At 36.4% G+C, this 16007-nt stretch overlaps 1 long non-coding RNA gene across 1 annotated transcript in view; it reads right to left on the bottom strand.

Annotated features, from left to right (window-relative positions):
• The window catches only part of LOC139706019 (uncharacterized), a 229058-nt gene that overhangs the window by 49517 nt on the left and 163534 nt on the right, over positions 1-16007 (bottom strand). The window lies entirely within an intron of this gene.

Below are 16007 nucleotides of genomic sequence, written 5' to 3'. Positions count from 1 at the left end.
CTCTATTTGTATGTATTTTCTTTCTCAGAGCTAATTGCTCTGGCTAACCTTTCTAGTTCTATATTGAATAAGAGCTGTGAGAATGTACACTCTTGTTTAGTTCCTGATCTTATAGGAAATGTTTTCATGTTTCCCCCATTCAGTATGATGCTGGCTGTGGGTTTGTCATATATATAGCATTTATTACATTGAGGTATGATCCTTCTGTATCTAACTTACTCAGACCTTTTATAATGGAAGGATATTGAATTTTATTAAAGGCCTTTGTTTGTCATCTACTGAGATGTCAATGTGACTTTTAGATCATTCATCTGAGATCTCTCTTCTTTTTTAATGCAGGTACTCATGGCTATAAACTTATTTCTTACAGCTGCCTTTGGTGTATCCCACAGGTTTTGGCAGGTTGTGTTTCTATGTATCTGAGGTTTTCTAAAGCACTAAAGGCCAAGGGAACAAACTTTTGCTTTAATTCTGCCAGTGGTTATTAAATTTATCTTTGGAGGAAGACAGTGTTTTGATTTCAAGGGTAAAAGGATGATGAACTTTTGGATTATGCAAAGGAAAGGTAGGATATTTTGGAATAGAGAGACCCTGGTCTAAGATTTCTCAACTTAGGATCCATAGAACCCTATGATTCAATATGACATCAGTAATAATTTGAGAGGTGATTTTAAAAATTCAAACATCTATTTTTGAAATTGTACACTACGAAGATAGGCAGTAATCAAATAGGCCCATTTGCAATTTTAAGTGTTTTAACCCCATATGACAAGGTTTGGTAGTACTGAGTTCATTTGGTTCAATCCAGTTTTGGGATTTATGCAACATATGAGAGGTTATTGGTAACTGAAGAGTACTATATTGTAGGGAGAGGAGAATGTTACACTTATCACAAGAGAGCTTCACTCTCTAATTATATTTCTCAAAATCCCCTTACACACCGTATGCTGTCTTAAAGGACCAAACAAGCTATACTAGTGTAATAAAATATTTGGAGAAAATTTAAATTTTCATTTTAAAGACTGAGCTGCTTTTTACCTTCCCCTCCCTGTTTTGCTATTATGAATGTTTCAAAAATGTAGACTGCAAAGGCTAAAAGTGAATTGTAGACTTGATAATGAGTTTTTGGTGATTTCTTATTTTATTACAAACTTATGCTTTGTACTTAATTAGTTTTTACTATTTTATAAATGCTTCTGATAATTCAGTATGGTAGTTTATGAAGATAAGAGATAGAAAAGGGAGATTATAGGTCTGGGGATAAGCACGATAAGGTTAATAATGAAGAATTGTAATTTTTCTGAGTCATTTTAATGCACTGTTAGAATATAGGATATAGAAAAAGTCCACCTCTGTGATGAAAGACACTTATCAAGAGGTTTGCAGGGACTGCTTATCTAAATTGCTCTATTCCATTGAGAATCATACGTGTGAGGGGGACAATAAACCTTTTCTGTAAAGAGCCATATATAGATGTTCTAGCCTGTGCAGGTCACTTAAGGCCTCTGAAACTTATTTGTTTTTGATTGTTTACAACTCCAAAATTATAAAAACCAGTTTTAGTTCTGAGGGCTATCCAAACAAAGGCCTCCTGAGGGATTTGCCTTGTGGGCTGTAGTTTGTCAACTCCTGCTATGACAAAAAATTTATTAATATGGTGATGCTTCCAATAAAAATGGGACAAACAAAACAACAAAAGCTTAAATATAAGTCACAACCGTACCAGAAGAAAAGGTGCTGTTGTTTTTAAACAGCTGATTCTCAAAACAAGCAGTAAAACTTAAAAAAAAAAAGCAACAAGAACAACATAACAAAAAACACATTCAATGAAAAGAACCAGGAAGAAAAGTCAGTGGTAGCAAAACTTATTGCCAAATGGAAAAAGTCATGCAGTTGAGAAGAGTCTAACAATGGGATCATATAAAATTGTTGAGAGCAAAATGCAGGGGAAAAAAAGGGAGTATAGGAAATTAAAAAGTTTCCACTCCCTCAAACAGTGTGACAAGTTGAAGTATTGATGGCATGGCATATGATCTTGAAAGGTTTTGTGAAATAAACTGAAAAACCACAGCTTTATTATTTAGAACAACATGTCCACAGATTTCACCAATAAATGCCATGAGCCATTTGCAAGATTTGCTTCTAATTGTGAAATTCAAGAGAACAAAGAATTGCTCAGAAGGCAAATAGACCCAGACTAACTAATGTTTAGCCTTCCAATCTATAAACAAAAGGTGTGTCTTGCAGAATCATATCAGCTTCCATACCAGGAGTGCCTTGTCCATGGCTGCTTCTGAGAGCTTGTGCAGTTTATGAGGAAAAGTCGCTCATGTTGTCACAATACACTGCCTTCTTCACAGAAAGGCACTGTTGTCACTCTTGGAGATGAAATGAAAGAAAGTTTTGGATAATGCTATGAAATGAATATAATATATAAAGACCAAGTGAGGATATTTTTAAATCTGTGGAAAAATGTGGACAAAGACTATGCAAATATCCTGCTGCCCATAGAAAATTTTGTGCCTTAGCTGAGAAAGAGTTTTTATTAGAGTATTTCATCTAGAAGTACTTTCAAGATAACACGGGCCAGATTTTGCTAAGTCCTTTGTTGCTGAACAATGGCTGCAGACAGTAGCCTTCTTGGAGACCACTTTCATCATGGGAACTATGGAACAAGTCTGTGCAAGGTCCTGGAGGAAATGTTTTAACTGTAAGTGACAAGAATCTCACATTTAAAAGACAACTGAGAAGGAATTCCTATTCAAGTGATGATGGAATAAGACCTCCTAGAAAATTCCTCATCTGTAAATAAGAATAAAAACTGGACATAAAGCAAAGAGCAACTCCCTAAATAGAGGCAGACAGAACGTGTGAATTTTTAGCATGTGGCAGTATGAGGTGGCATAAGTAGAAAAACCACTGACTTTGGATAATAATGATCATCACATTCAACCATTGTACATGTATGAAGACACGAATTGGTGTGAATATACTATGTATACAACCAGAGATATGAAAAATTGTGCTCTATATATGTAATAAGAATTGTAATGCATTCTGCTGTTATATGTAAATAAAAAAATTATGAGGGCTGGGGATGTGGCTCAAGCGGTAATGCACTCACCTGGCATGCATGGGGCACTGGGTTCGATCCTCAGCACCACATAAAATAAAAAATAAAGATGTTATGTCCACCGAAAACTGCAAACTAAATATTAAAAAGTTTTCTCTCTCTCTCTTTAAAAAAATCATGAGTAAAAGAAGAAAAAGTTAATTTATGAGTGCATATGATGTAAAGAGTGGTGGGAATTTGTAGTACCAGTACTTACCGTGTTAATAGAAATATAGTAAAATAAAACCTTGATCATAATCTAAATCAAATCTGTTGAAATCTAATATTTCCAGTAAAATACTTGTTGGGGAAAAAAAATAAAAACCACTGTCTTTTTGGTAGAGAAATCCATAGCTGATGGAGAGAGCAGGAGAATCTTCAAAGGGAAATTGGGCATATCCAGATGTTTCCTACTAATTTCTCTGACTGATACCTGAAACATATATGCGTGAAACAGACTCAAGGCAGCTCAACTAAAGACAAATGATTTGATCTGAGATTGGAGTTGCCATGCCAGAAACAGAGGTGCATAAGCAAAAGAAAATAATTTGTTAGAGAAAAATAACAAAATCAAGAAAGTAAAAAGCTTATAATTCATAAATTCCAGGACAAATCCCAAAGTCCTAAACACAAAAGAGCAGTAAAAAATGGCACATATCTTCAAGAGTGATGAGTGAGACCTTGAGATAAACGAGGGGCTGGGGAAACAGTTGGTTGAGTGCTTGCCTAGCATGCACAAAGCCCTGGGTTCAATCCCCAGCACAACTGAAAAAAAAAAATGTTGAGATAAACTAGATGTTAGATAGCATAGATAAGAATTGTGAAATAAGTAATGATTCTAATGATAACTAATGATTCTAACTATTATTCTAATGATTCCCAATGAAATAAATCAAAATGGTAGCTACATGAATAATAAATAAAAATGAAAAAACTTAACAGAAAAATAAAAATCAACAAAACTAAACTGAAATTCCAGGACTGAAAAATATAATGTCTGAAGTTAAAAAAACAAAAAGCAAAAAACAACAACAACAAAAAAACTGGATGAACTTAGCAGCTAAGTAGAAATGACAGAAGAAAATGTAAGTGAACTCAAAAACTGATCAATCATAATTATCCATCATGAAGAAGACAGAAAAAGATCAGAGAAAACAACAGTTTCAGGGATCTGTTACATAAATATTAAGTGTTCTAAAACATGTAATTGGAATTAAAGAATAAGAGAAGAGGAAAAAAAGGAATGACAAATTTCAATAAAAATGGTAAAAAAATATCTCCCAAATCTGAGAAAGATGGATATTATGCTCAAGGGACAGCAGGTAAAATAAACAAACAATTTCATATCAAGGTAATCATGGTCCAACTGTTGAAAAACCAAAGACAGGGAACATGTCTTCAAACCATCAGGAGAAATGCATCACATTGTACAGGAGCAATGAATTCATTAATAGCTGAGTTTTAATCACACATCTTGGAAGATTGATTAAGACAATAGGAAAATATCTTTAAAATGCTGAAAGAGAATAATGCATCAACCCAGATTCTACATATAAAGAAAATGCCCTTAAGAATGAAGACAAAATAAAGGTATTTTCAGATGAAAGATTTAAAGTATTAATCACCAGCACACCTGCACTACAATAAATGCTAAAGCAAATTAGACTAGGTGATAGTGGTATCACCAAAAAACAATGACTAACGCAAAACGCTGTCAATGCAAAAAGAATAATTCTTATATTTTCCTCTTAATATTTTACATGAGTCATATAACTCTAAAAATTAGAGCAGTATCTGTGTGATATAATAAATGTAAATGCAATACATATAGTAATTAGAATATGAATCATGGAAGGGCATATAGAACAAACGACTTCAGGGTTTCCATATTTTACTTGAATGGCACAATATTAAATGTAAGTGGACCATGAAAAATTAAGGCTGTATATTGCATTCATAGAGCAATTACTAAAATAAATAAAGTATTGCTGCTTAACTAATTATCCCCATTATAAACTAATTTTTTGTTTCCCCTTAAAATTCATATGTTAAAATCCTAACCCCAATATAATGGCACTAGGGAGGTAATTAGTCATGAATGGAATTAGTGCCCTTGTTAAAGTGACTCCAAAGCTTTCTTGCTTTTGTTTTACCACATGAGGATATAATAAGAAGTTGTATTTTGTAATGAGGAAGAGGGTTCTCACTAGAACTCCACCATGTTGGCACCGTGATCTGACTTCCAGCCTCCAGAACTGTGTGAAATAAATTTTTGTTATTTATAAGATGTACAGTCTTTTGTTTGTTCTTATAGCAGCTCAAATTGACTAAGGCAGTACCTTAGGATACTATTTGTCATCTTATAGTTCTGTAGATCAGAAGGCCAAACAAGGCTAAGTTAGCATCTCTGCTTAGGGTCTCATGAAACTATAATCTCATTTGAGGTTTAGGGTTCTTTTATAAGGTCATGTGATTTTGGGCAACTGTAGTACTCTTGGAGGTTGTGCCTTCTTTGAAGCCATGAGGAACACATTTCTCTGATTTCCATCATCTCATCCTCTAGCCTCCTTGTTAAAAAGTTATCTGACACAAGGATGATTTCTCACTATTAATTTGAAAATTTAATTTCATCTGAAAAAATTTGCCAACCACCCTAGATAGCTACAGAAGCAGAGATATATGATCTATATTTTGGGGACATGACAAGAAATGAGGAGAAAAAGAATTGGATAGAAATCAACCTAGAAATGATACCAGTGATAGAATTGGTAAACAGGGACATAAAAATTATTATTATAGCTGTATTCTGTGATTTAAAAAACTAGTGAAAAGATTGAGTATATTAAATAGGGACTGGGAAGTCATAAAAAGATTTATGTTTGAAGTGATGCAAATCATAATACCTGAGTTAAAAAATCCACTGGATGAAATTAATGGTAGATTAGATGATGCAGAAGAGAAGACTAGTGAACTTGAAGACAGTTCTACATAAATTATCCAAAATAAAACAGAGAAGAAAGAATAAGTAGTGAAATAGGAAACTCTAAGAGGCCTAAAATTCAATTTGGAGTTTCAAATTTGGTGGTTATGATGATTAGATAAAATATTTAAGGAAATAAGGCTACTTATTTTAAAAATCTGATAAAAACTATAAATCCATGTATTCAAGGAGGCTCCATGATCCTCAAGTTTAAGAAACAAGAAAAAATTAAACCAAGACACTTCAAAATGAAACTATTAAATTCAGTGATATATAGAGAAAATATTAAAGGCACCCAGAACAAAAGACATATCAGGAGAACAAGGGTAAGAATAATATCATCTTTCTTATTGGAAATAATGCAAAGGAGAAGATAGTGAAGAGATATTTTTAAAGTACTAAAAGGAAAATATTCTAATAAGCTAAACTTTTACACTCAGCAAAAATACCTTTAAAAAATGAGAGCAAGATAAAGACTTCTTCAGACATATAGGAGTGAAATAATTTATCTCCGGTAGTATTTTATAAGATGATATTTTCAAGAAAAAAAAAAAAACAAAGCAAACAAAATCAAATGGAAATCTGAATCTACACTAAGGAATTGTAAACACCACAAAACCACACTAATACTATAAGTCCTTAAATAACAACAGCAGAAATTAATATGATGAATAATTATAGTCACCTAAAATGGAGATAAATGAATTAATAAAATTTTCAATTAAAAACAATACAGAAAAACTGGGAAAAGAAACAAATAACCCAAGGCAAAATTTTATAGTTCTGTGTATAGTTCTATAGGATACAATTTAGAAATGGAATTTCTAGTTAAATTAGAAAATAGCAAGATGACACATTTGAAACCAATCATATCAACAATCAAATTAAATGTAAATGGTCTAAACATTCTAATTAAAAGACTGAAATGGTCAAATTGGATTAAGCAAAAAAAGTGAGATCTATCTCTAGGCTGCCTAAAGGAAACTGCTTTTTAGTAAAAGCAAAAATAGATTAGAAGGATAAAGAAAGGATTAGATAAACCATTGATGAATGCTCACAGGAATTAAATTTAAGCTGAAGTGGCTATATTAACGTCATATAAAGTTGATGTCCAAAGAAAAGACTAGTACTAGGATAAAAGAGTCACTTCATGACAAAGATTCATTAAGAAGACCTAACAATAGTTAATTCTTATGTTCCCAAATATTAAGCTCCAAAAGTACAAAACTAAAATGGGTAGAACTAGGAGTGCCATAGACAAACCTACAAACATAGTAAGATATTTTAACATTCCCATTTTAAAAAAACCTGATAGAACATTAACACCCTATTTACCTCATATAAAGGTCCTTTACACAACATGTCACCCAACATCAATAGATTGCACATCACTTTCAAGTTCACACAGGACATTCATCAAAGTAGAACATATTCTATACCATTAAAAAGTCCCCATAAGTTTAAAATGATTAAAATCCTATTAAATATGTACTCTGACAATACTGGAAATAGATTAGAAATTAACAGAAATGTCTTTGGAAAATACCCAAATATTTGAAAACTAAATAAACAACACACTCAGATAACTTGTGGGACAAAAGAGAAATCAAAAGGGAAATCACAAAGTATATTGAGCTCACTAAAAATGAAAATACAACATGTATATATTTTGAATGAATGAGTGACTGTCCTCTAAGTTCACAGGGTGAAGATTTGTTGAGTTTGAGCTCATTATCCAACAGTTGTTTTCCTATGCTTCACATGTGTCTCACAGGATAAACCCTCCTGCTGCAGGGAGTGTTCAGAGCTGACCTCTGAGCTAGAGGTAGTACTGGTGGGAATAGGAACAGAAAATTGTGATGAAATATAATTGAGAACTTTTAAGATGGTTCTTGAAAATTATTCCAAAAGCAATACAATTTATTATAAGAGTTCAAAATCATAAAACTATATAAAGTAAGAGGTTAAAGGTGGTGGTGTAGTAAAGTTCCCTTTTGAAATTATTGTGAAAGTAATACACACTTGTAAGAATTCAGATGTCATGGCAATAGATAAGAGTAATAAAGTGAAAGGTTCCTTTCTTCCTTTTTAAGTCTATTCCCTTGAGAAATCACTGTTTCTGGCTTGGAATGTATTGTAGGCTTTCCATGAGAGTATGTGTAGACCGAATGCATTACTTTAACGGGTGGTTATTAATCTATCATATAAACAGTTCATAATTTATTAAACTATTTCTGTTGATGGGCATTTTGATAGTCTTTTCCCCCTCTCTTATTAACTGTGCTTCAATGAAACATTCTTGTACATACCTATTCTTGTAGTTCTCTGTGTACTTCTGTATGATAAAATTTCAAGTTATTTAAAAACAAGTTAAGCCCTTAAGCAAAAGGCAGATAGCCCCCAAGTGCTGACCATTTCCTAGAGGTGTCCCGGTTCCTTGTAGCAGCTGCACAAGAGTCACTATCCTGAAGGAGAGATCTTTGGGCAGAAGCAGGGCAATGAGCACCAAAGAGAAGCACAGACAAGTCAGCTCAGGTGAGAGGTGACTTGTTATAAAGAGTACACCTGGCTGCTTTCCTATCTTTCTAGAGCATCAGTTGCAGTTTTCTGGAAAGAGCCTGAGCCAAGTACTGAAGTGTGGGAGATTTTTCTACTCTCTGTCATCCCAATAACAAACGCTGCTGCTGAAAGACTTCAGAATTACGTGGGCTTTCTTGCTTATGCAGGAATTCTGGAATTCTGGGAAGTGTAAGAGAATAAAGATGAAGTTAGTCAAACCACTGAATCCAAGCTGGTCACCCAATCAATCAGTGGCAAAAATAATACTAGAGGTCTGACTGTGGTTAGGTACCATGCTAGGTACTTTTTGTACATGAATATGTTTAACTCTGGTCATACTCTGGAAGGAAGTATCATTATGCCTATATTACAGATGAGGAACGAGAGGAATGGAAAAATCAAGTAATCTGCAGCTAAGAAATGGTCATTCTGGACCTCAAATCCAGACCTGGCACACAAAGTTACCTATCAGTTCTGAATGAGAAGTTGAGACTTTCAGATTAGGGGAGCCAGGGATCAGATTAGAATAGGAATTTTTGACAGTATGAGGGCTTTGGAGTACAATATAGCAACCTGGAAAGAGCAGAAGTCTAAGATTCTCTTCCAGCATTCACAGAATAAGAACAGGTGTCCATGTCTGACCTGCCTAGGTAATTGAAGTATGAAAAGGTGCCATATAAACCACATTACTGCTCAGGAGGCAGGAATTGAAGGAATGGTAGAGAGGGTTCATTTCCATCAATAAAAAGAGGGTTGACCTTATCTCTGCTGCCCTGCTCACCCGGAACCTGAAGGACGTTCTCTCTGAAGAGCACATGACCAGACCATCACCTTCTTCAAGCAAGCCCTCTGTGTGCAACCATGGACAGACCCATTTCCTTTTGATTTGTTTCAGCCCCCATTGTTGATTTCCTAAAAGTCATGGCTATGATGAATCATTCTGAGATATTTTACTAAGTGCTCACAATTCCCAAAGAGGAGACAACTAGAGAAGGATGAATCTCTGCTTTCACCACACAGTAAAATATTTCCACATGCCCGGATTCTTTTTTTCTGTCTTGAAGATACCTGTGATAGGACTGGAAGAGTCACTGATTTTTAATGTCACTGAAGGCAAAATAGGCAGTGTGTGATCATAGCAGCCATTACTTACTTGCTGCTTTGCTAATTTAAAAGGATGCTAACATAAATTCTTTCATTTTATTTCCTTCCACATTTTTTATTGGTACATGATAGTTGTATATAACCATGAGATTTATTGTTACATATTTGTATATGCACACAATATAACAATATAATTTGGCCAATATCACTCCTCAGCACTTCCTCCATATAAATTATTTTAATTTGATGATTTACTCATTCATTTCACAAAGATTCATTGGGTGAAAGCCAGGTTCTTTGCAGTTGTAAAAATGAAAATTGATGCCCTAAATTTTACAGAAGAGTAAGGCATGGCTGTGAATTCGACTGGCAAGGTAATTTGGTAGTCTACAGGATCAAGTTAACTGCTTTTAGTTTTTGGTTCCCCATGTACTGTAGTTACAAGATATAATTCTTTTTTTTTTTTTTTTGCAGTCATAGAAAGTCTTTGGTTTCAGTATAAGTCATAAACCCAATATTAAGTCAATTAAGATTGTCATTTCCTTTTATTTTTATATATATATAATATGTATACATATATATATTGGTTGTTGATGGGCCTTTATTTTACTTATTTGTATGTGGTGCTGAGAATTGAACCCACTGCCTCAGGCATACTAGGCAAGTGCGTGACCACTGAGCCACAACCTCAGCTGTACAATACTTCAAGAAATAATTCCACCACCCTCAAATTTCACATGTCCTTCAAACCATTTATGGCAGCAGCAATCCAGTTTTCCGAAAGCTGTGCCTTCAATGGACACTTATGCATGGTGTCTGCACATAATGCTTCAACTAGCAGCTCCTCCCCTGCATGACACAGGCCGCAAGCTATCCATCTCTGATTAGTGATGAGATTTGAAATTGTCTTCAACAACTAAGACAGATAACCAGTTTCAGATTTACTTATTTATTTTGCAGTACTGGGGGTTCACTCCAAGGTCTTGTGCATGCTAGGCAAGTGTTCTACCCCTTAGTTCCTGAACTCATGAAAAAACTAGTGAACAAGTTTCAGCAAATGAATAGAAATAGAAGTTGTGCAGTTTAGATAAGCAGAATCTGTTTCTAATGCCAACACAAGTAGATCTCACCCCTCTTAGATCCTGGCTCCCAATATCACCACAGGTACACATCCTTACTTCACCTGTTTCTTCATATAATGGAGACTGAAAAATCTCAAGAAGCAGCAGCTGCCTGGCCAAATCCAGGTCTGGTATCAATAGTAACATTTATTATAACTTAGTGGTGCCAGGCATCATTCTAAGCGCTTTATATGTATACATTCATTCAACCTGACAATCACTCCCTCCAAGCCTTAGCTTCCAGGGAGCCAAGAGAAAAAGTGAATGGACTCTTCAGCAGGACTCACAATAGGAATTTCTTCAACATAGAAAGGAGTTTAGATAGAGGAGTGAGGGGAGACAAGTATTCTCTACAGTAAAGACAGGAAGTAACATGATCCCTGTGCATCTTAGCAAGCAGCTCAAATGATGAATTCTAAAAGGTGAAAAGAGGTGAATTCTAAAAGGTGAAAAGACCAAAGTCTCATTTGAACCCAGAGAGCTTGATGAGTTATTGGACTGAGGAATGGAAGGGAGGGAGGGAGGAAAATCTAGAACTACTCTCATATTTCTGGCTTTGCTGTTGATCCTCATAAAAATATCATGAGAGAGGGTAAGTCATGTTAATATCTCCCTTAACCTTGTCCTCTAGTCAATGGGAGGAGAGGGGCTGGATCCTAGGTCTCTTAACTCTGGGAGAAGAGGTCTGGTAGAAGAGATTCTGGATGCAGTCTTCTTGGGTTTAATGCCTACTTAACTACATCTCAGCTGAATGGACTTAACAATTCCATGTTTCTGTTTCCACAATTAAAAAACAGGGGTAGTAATAATATCTATCTCAAAGGGTGGTTGTCAGGTTGAATGAATGTATACATGTAAAGCACTTAGAATGATGCCTGGCACCACTAAGTTATAATAAATGTTACTATTGTTAGCTATTATTACTGCAATGAGTTCAATGAGACTGATCTAAGAAACCAGAATGAACTGTAGCAGTGAGGGCCTATTGGTCATATTCTCCATAGTGGAGAAATATAAACCAATCCAAGTACAGTTACTTAAAACCACTCCTAAGGTGAGACAGTATAGCATTGAGTTGAAGACAATGTTCTAGGCATGTTGACCAGAAATTAAGAAAATTATTTCTGCAGATCTCACGGAGACTATGTTTTCTGCATATTCAGGTTTTAACTTTCAGAAACTGCGATATCACAAGTCATTTCCATCGGAGGAATGACACAGCAAAATGAAACTTCCACTCCAGGATGAGCAAGTCAGACAGGTTCCTTACATAACAAGGGCTTTGGCACCCCACCCAGGGCTTGGTTCCTTGCCAAACCTTCACACCCCCCAGAAAAAGGTATCAAGATATTTAGAAACTTTGGCCATGGGACAAAGTGCAGACCAATGCAATGGAAGGTCGACTCTATACTGACTCAGAGGAAACCCTGAAAGACGTGGGGTTGGATCCAAGTCAAGACTAGAGACCCCTGGTGTTTCCAATTCTGTCACAGCATGCTGGGGGGAATCTTGAATACAGAACCATCTGGATCCAGTGGAACCCATAATACCCACAAATCTTCCAGAGGTTCTGAATGGCCTTCAGTTAAATGTCATGTCATAAGAATGAAGCTTCCCCCCAGAGCCTTTCCCAGTGCATGCAGTACTTTCACCTACAAAGAACAGTTTGCGAAACAAAAAAGCTCTAAATTTCCTAAAGGAAAGAATAACCCAAGCCAAGAAAAGATAAAGATCAACTTTCTAGCTGGAGAACAAATATCTTTCTATGCCTGACGAAACTAAACATTTACCAATGCTTTTGGCATAAACATTACATTCATTTTTCATTCTGAAGTTCAGGAGGTAATTGTGGGACTCTCACACCACTTACTGTATCTGGAGGAAAAAGACTAATCAGTTCTGTAACATCTAGGATTTCTGTTTTTCTGAGGCATCTTGCTCAGATGACACTGGCTTTGGGACTAGATAAGTCGATGTTCAAATATTCTAGGTGTTTTTATGTTAGGGAATTTAATTTATCAGGATTAATGCTATTTTTTTAACCTCACATTGAAAAAGAGGGACTGGATTTAAGACATACCAAAGACAAATAAAAACTCCATTTTTGCTTTTGCAATTTTAATTGAAGAAGCCTGTTGAACAGGTAGATTTCTACCTTAATGAGAATCATTTTTGTTCATGTCAGGTATTGTCCCTGGCATTGGTAATTTCCACAATAGTCCTTCAAGGTAGCCATTATTGTTTCACTATAGGGATGAGGAAACCTGGGTTCAGAGAGGTTATATTGGCTAGAAGGGGAGTATGGGAGTGGGGAAGCACCAACTATTCAGTTTTTCTCATTGTATCATGATGTTTGTCCCTAAAGAAAGGATATTGCCCTAGAATGAGTGTGTTTTCTGGTTTACATCATTTAGATCAGATTCAAACCTTCATTAGAAATTTAACTCAACCCTTTGCCAAAGGGTAGGTGTTTTTGTGATGAAATCACACTTTCTTTAAGGGCCAATGTTTCATGTTTTTAGATGTTTGTTTTTTTTGCTCTCTTGCTGCAGTGCAATCAATCTAAGCAGCTCAGGTATAGAAGCACCTGCCATTTATGAGGAAGTCTTAGGCAAATGCTGTTGAGAGTAGTACCCAGTTCACTCATTTCACATGCCCTTAAGGGTCTGGTGGGTAGAAGTTCAATAGGGTGTGTCCTCTTTTTCAGGGGTATCTCCTCCTTCTACATAGTCTTGCTCCTTCACCTTGTATAAAAAAATAGCCAACTCATCCAACAACCAGCTCCCCCTTACTGCCCCAGTATATTAACAGGTAAACTCCTGGAGGACACTCTACATTTGATTTATTTTTGTATTTTCCATGCAACACTTGCCCAAGCCCTGCTAGCAGCTGGGGCTCTATTGATCCTACAAGAAAATACAAAGCAAGATGCCACATGCCAGGAGTAGATGAGGGCACCAAATAATTCAAACCCCTTGGGTGATGTGCATTAAAACCCCTCCAAATCTGAGGATATAAATGTATGGCAAAGTGCAGCAGGGAGCACTGTGGGCTGGAGTCTTAAGGACACTTCACACAAGAGGAGAAACTTGGAGGATGGAGTGGATTAGGCTAGGCGGGATGGCATGGTGGACGAGGGCAGCAAACATGGGGAGTGGAGGGCAGAAGAAAGCACAGTGGGTAGAGAAGACAGCATCTCTGTAAGCTTTACCACATGCTAGGGAGGCTCCAGGCACTCCCTAGTCTCAACCTTTCCAGTTGGACCTCTACATAAGCTATCTGCCTATTTTCCTGTCATGGTACAGAGGGCTTAATGTTGTGGTGGCAAGGTGTAGAGGGACAGAGAGCATCCTGTGGCCCTGCGATTAAGGGCTGTGTCCTTCACAAGTACCTCTCATTTTTTTTCCCCATTAGGTGGGACAGGAAGGTGATAGTGGGCTGGAGTTGGTTAGGTTCTGGAAAATAGTAGGTCTTATGAAGAAGAACAGAATGCTATGGCATATTTCAAAAGGCTACTTTCTCTTTAAAACTCAAAGGGGGTTTGCTTCCATCTTCATTGTGAGAACCTGGTAGGGTCCTTGAGGTAATGCTCACAAAAGTGCAGGGACCTCTTGAAGACCAGCTCCCCCTGGAATTCTCCTGTCTCAAATGTGTCCACACTGAGCCTCTAGCCGTGCATGAGTTACAGCACAGGACGGTACTACTTCCCACAGAGGTTCTGCTCCTGAAAAATGTGACTCCTTCTGTCCATTTGTCTTCTTCTAATTTGGGGAGCAGTGTTTGCCTGTGGCTGCAATTCTCTGTTGCATCTAAAATTTGTTGATGATGGGTTTGTTTGGCTTTTCTGTAGTTGCTGCAAGTACTCAAGTGATGATGCCCAAGCTCCCTGTGCGCTGGATGGGACCACATATTTCAAAAGCATTTTCTTACACTGTGTTCCGCAAAACGTGTTCTCTAGATGTCACTAGTATTCAACAACAGAGGTTCCTGTGTTCGAGTAGCTTTGAGAAGTTCCAGGTTTATTAACAGCAGGTCATTTCAGCATCTCTTTGATACTTTTACTTGCTAGGACTATGGATTGCCTTGTGGCCCTACTTAATTTCATCACAGAATTCTTCTAAGAAAAGAGTAATTCATGAAACTATCTTCCTTAAAATATGGGAAATGCTGTTTTATGGGCAGTCTTTTTAAATAACTTATTGCCTATGATTGTTTCACCTTTGTGGACATGGATGATATTATTGGTCTTATTTATGTTCATTCATTTTGCAGATATTATTAAGTCTCTCCTAGGTGTTAGGAAGTATAATAGTTCAGAGAAGAGAATACAAAGTATTTTGGCCATGGCACCTTTTTTGAACTTAGAGTCTGGTATGAAAGACATGCACAGAATTAACTTTAATTTTACCAACTTTAAGAAATCTCTCCCCCACATTTCTGCTGTTTACAAAAATGAATCAAATTAAATCTAGAGATCCAAAACTACAAATAAAAAAATAAATGAAAGCTGTTCCCTTCCCACATTTCATTGAGGGGTCAAGTTGGTTTCACAAGGGAAAAAGTCTTGTGGATCAGGTTTCTGGGCAAAATATCAATCCATATGACACTGCCCATGATTTGCCATCTCGTTTGCTGATCTGTACCCATTGCAACATCTCTTCACTGTTTCCAGGAGTCTCTGCGGACAGCATCTGCAGGCAGAAAATGAAGAACTGGGTGGACTCACTTCAACTGGTTATTCTCAGTTGGTGTTAGGGCTTTGCAGAGGGTAAGGACCCATATACACATAATGCTTCTAAGCACCTGGTGCAGTGGTATAGGGCACTTTATTTAAGTGTGGAAAGGGCTTTGGGTGATAAGAACACTGGAGCAAATACTTCAGTCTGCTGAGTATACTCAGCACCCTTTGGAAAATCCAGCCTTCAACAAGAGGAAGCATGTACTTACTCAAGATTCAAAAGAATCTCACAGACAGATGCTAGCAATTTCAGGGAAGGTCTGGCACAGAGAAAGAGGCTCCAGATCATTATCAAAACAAATAAAACCCTTCAGCATCTGGAGAGACACAACTAATGCTTATCATCTCTCAGCTTCCTACACCTAATGGAATCAGTTCTCGGAATCTTTCTAC

The sequence above is a fragment of the Marmota flaviventris genome, chromosome 1 (assembly GCF_047511675.1).
Source record: "Marmota flaviventris isolate mMarFla1 chromosome 1, mMarFla1.hap1, whole genome shotgun sequence".
Classification (NCBI taxonomy): domain Eukaryota; kingdom Metazoa; phylum Chordata; class Mammalia; order Rodentia; family Sciuridae; genus Marmota; species Marmota flaviventris.
The sequence above is the reverse complement of the archived record's forward strand: the minus strand, read 5'-3'. Positions and strand labels throughout refer to the sequence as shown.